A 7,989-nucleotide genomic window follows, 5' to 3' on the forward strand; every position below is an offset into this window, starting at 1 on the left:
TGGGACGACTCAAAATGGTGTTTCTAACCATTCAACATCCGTATGGGATCTCACTGATGTTTGTGGCTGAATGCAATCAAATGCCGCAAGATTCTGTGAATCATATACTTACCCTCTGCAAGACTCTTTTTTTTATTCTCATTTTCTTCTGTTTCACTTTCAGTCAGAAGGGAGTTCTTGGGGAAATCCCCATTCACGGTTAATAGCCTGTGCATCTGAAGATAAATGACCTACACAAGAAGAGGAAGTACACTCTTGACACCTTCTCAGAGCCTGAGTCCATGTCTTGTGTTTAAAGGCAGAGTGTAGTAGAACTCAGCTGTTTACAATGGACCAGAGCGACCACTTCTCAAGAGTCACGAGCTCACTTCCTGCTGGACAGGCCGTTACATCCTGTCAGGCTTCAGGAACAAGTCCCTTACTCATCATGTTTCAGGGGGTTCCCACTCTCAGTCCTGGAGACCCCACACTGTGTACAGAGCACGGCCTGTTCAGACAATGAATACCAAAGCCTTGAACCATGGGCTAAAAACACCACCTTACAACAAAACTCATTTCTAATTTCTATCTTCTGCTCACTATCTCACACAATGTTTTATTTTCTCACAAAAATTAAAAGATCTTTTCTAAGTCAATCTGGTTAGAATTTGGTGGTTTGACCATTTCAAAATCTTTCCAACAAAAACTTAATGATGGATTAGTAGCAGGGCTATCGTACATGTTGAGTTTAATTACACCCAGCCTGCTGAGTATATTAATTAATTCTTTCATTGTCTGCAACCCTTGTCCAGTTCAGGGTCACGGTGGGTCCGGAGCCTACCCGGAATCACTGGGCCCAGGGCAGGAACACACCCTGGAGGGGGCGCCAGTCCTTCACAGGGTAACACACACTCACACCTATGGACACTTTTGAGTCACCAATCCACCTACCAACGTGTGTTTTTGGACTGTGGGAAGAAACCCACGCAGACACAGGGAGAACACACCACACTCCTCACAGGCTATGTGACCAAAGGTGTGTTCCTACCTTGGGTTCAATGATTCCAGGTAGTCTCCTGACACAGTGTGACCTTGATCTGGACAAAACCGTTACAGAACGTGAACGGCTAGCTTGTTAACTATCCCTAAAAAAAAGAAAATAAATAAAAATAAATTAATAAATTAAATGCTTGAATATTTTGAAAGATCTTGGATCTGTAGCTACATTAACTTATTATATTGCAGCAGTATTATATTTTATCTGCTCACTCTCAGCTAATTATTTGTTTTAGGATGATGTTCTTATCAGTAGCTGTGAAAAACCATTTATGAAGCGTGTTGTGGGTGTTAAACACCTTCTAATGTAATGTATTCTAACAGCCAGCATATCCTGCTCCTGCTAACTTACCGAAATCTGCTGCTATGTCCTATCTTTCAGACTCAGAATAGTTTTTTGTGAATGTATTTACTATAGTGACCTGTGCTGCCTCCAGGCATCTGCTCAGAGCACATTCATCAGGTTCAAAACCTGTTACCTAGTGGCTAATTTGCTTCAACGTGTGTATGTTTCCTGTTCCACAGGCTAAAGTCAGAGGTCAGAGACACACATCATATCTGGATTCACTACGCTCAAAGATAAACAGCATGCGATAGTTGAAGAAAACGCAGTGTATTTAACCCGTATTATGGGATACATACTCGTTTCCCTAAGCAAACTACGGTGTGTAAATATCTAAGACTTCCTCAAAGGTTTAAAGGGACACTTCAGTCGCTACATCTGACATGACAACAGCTCATGCAAGAAGCCATCAGTTATTTTCATCACCCAAACACCGAACCAAACAGTGTTCTCCCTGTGTCTGCGTGGGTTTCCTCCGGGTGACTGTCTGTGAGGAGTGTGGTGTGTTCTCCCTGTGTCTGCGTGGGTTTCCTCCGGGTGACTGTCTGTGAGGAGTGTGGTGTGTTCTCCCTGTGTCTGCGTGGGTTTCCTCCGGGTGACTGTCTGTGAGGAGTGTGGTGTGTTCTCCCTTTGTCTGCTTGGGTTTCCTCCAGGTGACTGTCTGTGAGGAGTGTGGTGTGTTCTCCCTGTGTCTGTGTGGGTTTCCTCCGGGTGACTGTCTGTGAGGAGTGTGGTGTGTTCTCCCTGTGTCTGCGTGGGTTTCCTCTGGGTGCTCCGGTTTCGTCCCACGCTCCAAAATGAATATATGAGTGAGTGTCGCCCTGTGAAGGACTGGAGCCCCCTGTGTGGGCTCCGGACCTGAACTGGATAAGGGTTACAGACAATGAATGATTGAATTAATAACTTCTTACTGTTTCCTGGCATTGTGGGATTTTTAAGTACAAGTCAAGGTTGAATACATGAAAGACCCCAGATGTCAAATCCCCAGTATTAACCCTTTCAACCCATCAGAACAGAGTGAATAAGCTTCAGAAACCCCTGACTACCCTTCAGGGTGGGCCAGGCATGCAATAGTAAAACACCTCTAGCTGCTGATCTGTCACATCTAGTGCCCCTGCAGCTGCACTGGGCCACACTCAGTTCTGATAAACTCTCGCCACCGCCCTGCACTTGCTGGTAGTGGGAACGCGACTTCAGAGGAGCGTCTGGTAACCGTCCTGGACACCTCTCCCTCCACATCTCCAGCACAGTGTGAATGTGGGGAGATTCCTGAGGCAGATCCCGTCCTTCCCAATGACAGGTATTTTCCAGGCCTGCAGTGGACGCAGTAGTGGCCTGTCGGCTCTCGTTCTGATAAGGGCAGCGGACCCTGCTGTTGTCACGTTCTCCACCGAGCCGTCTGAGAACACCGCAGCAGGCCAGATGGTCAAGCATGTGCTCGAGTGCTTTTCAGCTGCTCACGTTATTGATAAGGCAGCGCGTCTGGACCACGTCTTAGTGTATAATAATTCTGTGCCTCATTTTCATTTCTCTTAGAAGCAAAGGGGGTTAATGGGGAGCTTGGCCTCCCCTCTGCTGTAGTAGTAACAGTCTCTGCTCTAGGAAGGTCACTCCGTGTTGTGTCACTCCATATTTGGGCCATGTCCCACACACACACACACACACTGAGGACACACCCACCACAACAACACACAGCTGTTTCTCACCAGCCAGTGATATCAGTGTTGTGGCTCTGATCAGCCGGGTCGTGATAGGTTCTGCAGAGAGAGTTTTCCTGGACCAGGCAGGAGCAGCAGGGCTCCACAGGTCCACACCCAGCCCCAGGAAGGCTTCTCTCTCTGGGATGAATAATACACGATGGCTGTGCTGCTGTCTGCTGTTTACCTTAAAGTCTGTTTGGGTTTCTCACTCAAAAGAAGGGAACAACATGAAGATTAAGATTGCGCCAATGTTATGGAAATTGAGTATCACTTTGTTCTCAGTGGGATGATCAAGCTTCATGACTTTGTGTCAGTGATGGTGACCATACACTTTGTATATTAACCCTTTATCCAGCAGTGAGACTAGATTTAAATGTAAAAACATAGTGCTGATAATGACTTTTCATTTAAAAGTTTTTCAAACTACAGTCTCAAAGACGTGGATTCATACCACTAGGGTTTATGATGTCATAAACCTCAGGAACCAATCCCATTATCTTGCAGATGGTACTTTCAAGCTTCAGGCGAGCGGTGGAGAGATGGATGGAGAAAGAGGCGGTAACTATTTGTGTATTCATAGATCGGCCCGTACCCAATGAAGGTGAAGAGTTGAAGGTGATGAGATGAGTCTACATCTTTAACTCTGGTAATCAGATAAGAGTTTTTAAGGGTTAAATCAATGACCAGAGGGGTTATGACTCCATAGACATACACATGCTCTTGGAGGACTCTGTAGAGAAGGCTCATGTTGTTTTATTGTGTTTGGGAGAGTGTGGAGTTGAGGGTAATGATGAGGACAGATGTTGACAGCTTTTTTTCTTTTCTCCTTTTTTTTTTTACCATTTGATGTCCTGTGCAGACCACAGAAGAGGTGTCTGTGGGTTTGATTGGCCGGTGCCACGTGCATATCTCTTTCCCAGACTGTATCCTGCTGACCGGGGCAAAGATTTCACAGTGGTCAGGTCACTTTATGCGCAGCTGATGACTTCCTCCCTCTTGGCTGCTAATTACTTTAACACATTCACCTCAGCAGTGTCCTCTGGCCGTAGGGGTCCGGTTGGGGGGGTGGTGGGGATGGTCAGACTGTGGGAATGAGGGAAAAGCCGACTGCCGCTGAGCTGGGATCAGGGCCAGAGGCTTTGTGCTGATGGGTTGCATAACAGACTGAGATCATATACTGTATACAGTAGAGGCCAGTGAGATATTCTTCATTTCAGGCGAGAAAACTTTAGAATAAATGTTTGTGGACACTTGCTCTTCTCAATTCTTCGGAAATCAAAGGCATTGATAGAAAGCGTGTCCCCTCCGCTGCTGTATCACACTGTTATCTACAAAAGCATAGAACAACTCCACCATTAGCTAGTACTCCCATAAAAACATACAGCTTTAGTTGAAGTCTAGCTGAAGCTTCTTTCAAGAAACACGAAACTCTACCTGATCTCTCTGAGCTGCCACTAACACAACGTCTCTGGAGCTCCGCAGACTGTGAGCCAAACAATAAATGCTCAGTTCTGTTATCTAAACTAACAGCTGCCCACACTGACGAGAAAGCTCTGAGTGATGGCAGAGGGAGATGGCCATCAAACCCGAACCCACACAGAGAGAACAATAGCTCAGGCATCACTGGTGATTTAACCCACAGCCTGCTTGTGATAACACCAACACTTAGACAATTACTCCACTTGAGTGATGGATCATTCTCAGCGCTGCAGTGACACTGACGTGGTGGTGGTGTGTGAGTGTGTGTTGTGCTGGTGTAGAGTGGATCAGACACAGCAGTGCTGCTGGAGTTTTTAAACCCTGTGTCCACTCTCTGTCCACTCTGTGAGACACTCCTCCCTCGTTGGTCCACCTTGTAGATGTAGAGTCAGAGACAGTAGCTCATCTGTCGCTGCACAGTGTGTGTCGCTCGTCCTCTAGTCCTTCATCAGTGACACAGGACGCTGTCGGCTGGATGTTTTTGGTCGGTGGACTGTTCTGAAAGTGTGTATGGTCCACTGATGCCACGGAGAGAATGCGAGGTTTGTGTAAGAGTGGGAGAGTGAGGCTTGAACAATGGGAGCAGCAGCTTAGGAGGGAAACCCGAGGCTTCCTTAGGCTTATATATCCTGACAGGAAAGCGAGGTCCTAGAACGGAAAAAGGGGGCACCTCTCTGTGTGACTTCTCTTGCTTTGTTACACACATGGGGTCAAAGCATTATTTGGGAAATTCGGAGTGAGTGCATGACATGATAAGCCTCACGTATCCTGATGTTGAAGGGGTATATGAAAAAAAATCGCTTGGTTCAGTGCGTGTGCACATTACTGTTTATATCTGGAGCCCACCAACCCACACACTGTGAAACAAGACCGACCCAGTCAGTTTTGTGTGTGCTGCCTATGTCAGTAAACATGGGATAAAACAAGCCTTTCTGATTTCGTTCTGCAGCTTACGTAGAGACTTTAGAAATGCCCCGCCCCCTCGTTTGAGTCTGTCCAATCCAAGGGTGTAGATTTGATCTTGACGTTAGTGTGGACCTTTGAATCTACCGTTTTGTTTTTTTTATGATAAAATGAGACTGTAAGAGAACTGACCGTTAGCAGTGTGTTGTGCAGTTCATTCCCAAACCATAGATATACAGTTTGTACAATGCCATTTAAAATCTTTTAGCTGATCGTTTACGTTTAGCAGGGAAAACATTGTGAATTAACTTTTCGGTTAAACCCCTGCTGTAAGATTAGCTGGCCTGGCAGTGGCCGACAGCAAGTTCCGGACACAGCGCGGTGGAAAGCTGTTACCAGAACCTGACTCTGAAGCTGAGAATGGCAGGAAGGGCCCTATTATTCTAGTCCATTCTGTCCAGCACTCGGCCGTGTGACGCCTGGAGCCCGTCTGCCATGTATTCGCTTCTCAGGATATCCGACTCGCGAGCGGCCGCTCCGACTCACCGCCAAATATTTCACTCCTGAGACGCGCGGCGCTTCCTGATATAGGATGCACTTGCTTGTCTCTGTGTGACCTTAAACACTAATAAAGGGCCTATAATATGCCTCAGGAGTCAAGAGCCACAGAGTCCATTGGCCCGAGCCATTGTGAGCGAGTCTGTCTCTCGCTCATTGTGAAAGCAAACCAATGCCTGTTTGTCTCTGACGGATTGGACAACAATGAGCAGAGAGGCGGACTGTTTGCTCAGTGGTAAGTTGTTGTTTCAGTCGGTGTAATGAAAAAACTTCTTATTCTTGGAATTAGAACAGCACGGAGGGAAGCAATCAATTTGGGTCTTCCTTGGTTGGCGTCACACTATGAGATCACACCAGCAGAAGAAACAAAAATAAGCTGCTATTCATCCCTAAAGGCATCGTCCATTTTCAAAGGCAGACGTTCAAAATGCAAAGTCTGATGTACGTTCTTTAACTGGTGTTGAACGAGGCTGAGGTGGTATCCCCAGAGTTGGTGATGGCCAAGTTATTTTAGACGTTTGCTAGTGTTGTCCTTGCTAGGATATCCATGGTTGGTTGCAGGGTGAAACTAGGCTGTTGGTATTGTGGTATTTCAGGTGGTTGCTAATGAATATTTGAAGTCCTTTTAGGGAAACCTGCTGTGTTCATCTTTGCAATGCCTTTCTCTATGAATTTAGATAGAGTCCAAAATGCTCTAAACTGAAGGTCAAGTGACAATTTCAAAAACAAAATTTAAGTCACTGATAAAAACCTCATAAAGAGTTGGTAGCGATTGGCTCAGTAATGCACAGAAATAGGGTGGTAGTAGGGGGTGGGGGCAGGGTTGGTTTCCCAAAACTGGCAAAAATAAAAAACATTGTCCCTTCTCCACTCGCAACTAATCAGCAACCTGATTGGATCATTTTTTGTTGAAGTGTGGGTGGGACTTTTATCCATAAACAGGTGCCATGGTATAACACATCCCAGGTATAACTAAGAAGTTGCTATAGTATCCCAGGTGATTGCTAACGTACTGCAAGGAAGTTGCTTTGTTATTTCAGGTGGTTGCTATGGTGTTGTTGTGTAGTAGCTTTCAACAGTTTATTAGTTTTTCTGGTTTTGGATGTGACTGATAAATGAATATTGTATTATTTGTCTTAGTTTCTTGAAGGTTGCTGTAATATTTGTTAAAAAGTGTTGCAAAATAATTCATATGGGATTTGGTGTGGTTGCTAGGGTGTTGCTATGTAGTAGCTATATTGTAGTTTGCCTGGTCTCGTATGTGATCAATAGATGACTATTACATTACTGTAGTTGTTAAGATGTTTCAGGTGATTGGTAATTTGTTGTAAAATGGTCGCTATGCGATTTCAGGTGGTTGCTAAGGAGTTGCAAGGCAGTGGCTATGGTACTTCAGGTGGTCTCTAGGGGGGTTGCTGTGTAGCAGAGTTCAGGTTTATTTTACCTGGATGTGGAGGTAACTGATAAATGAATACTCCGATATCTGTGATTATTCAAGTGCTTGCGGTGGAGAGGTGGTTGCTAGATGGTTGCTATGGACTGTGGATGGTTTCTACTGTAGGATGTGTAGTAAAGCTAGAGACTGTGATGTTTTAGATGGTTTGTTGAGCTGGATCTAGGTGTTCGTTGTAGTGTTCCAGGTGCTGGCAGTGGGTTCCTAATGTACTTGAGTCTTTATCACCAGTAGTTGAGCTTTCACCAATCATTATTCATTTGTAATTTGAAAAATTGCTACGCAGAAACTGGGTGTCAGGTCAAAGATTGATGCATGGCGGCCTCTCATATTCAGACCCAACATTTTGGAGTTAGTTCGGTAACTGTATGTCGTAAATGAGATAATAATGAGAAGAATCCAAACCAGATTACAATAGTGAGGTGCATTGACCACTCACTGCTTGTTTGGTTTGTCCTTGGATGTCATCAGTATTAGCTTTCATCTGTAGAACAAATCAAAGGATGCCTTTAGAGGTG

This window comes from Hoplias malabaricus, chromosome 7 (genome assembly GCF_029633855.1).
Source record: "Hoplias malabaricus isolate fHopMal1 chromosome 7, fHopMal1.hap1, whole genome shotgun sequence".
NCBI lineage: Eukaryota > Metazoa > Chordata > Actinopteri > Characiformes > Erythrinidae > Hoplias > Hoplias malabaricus.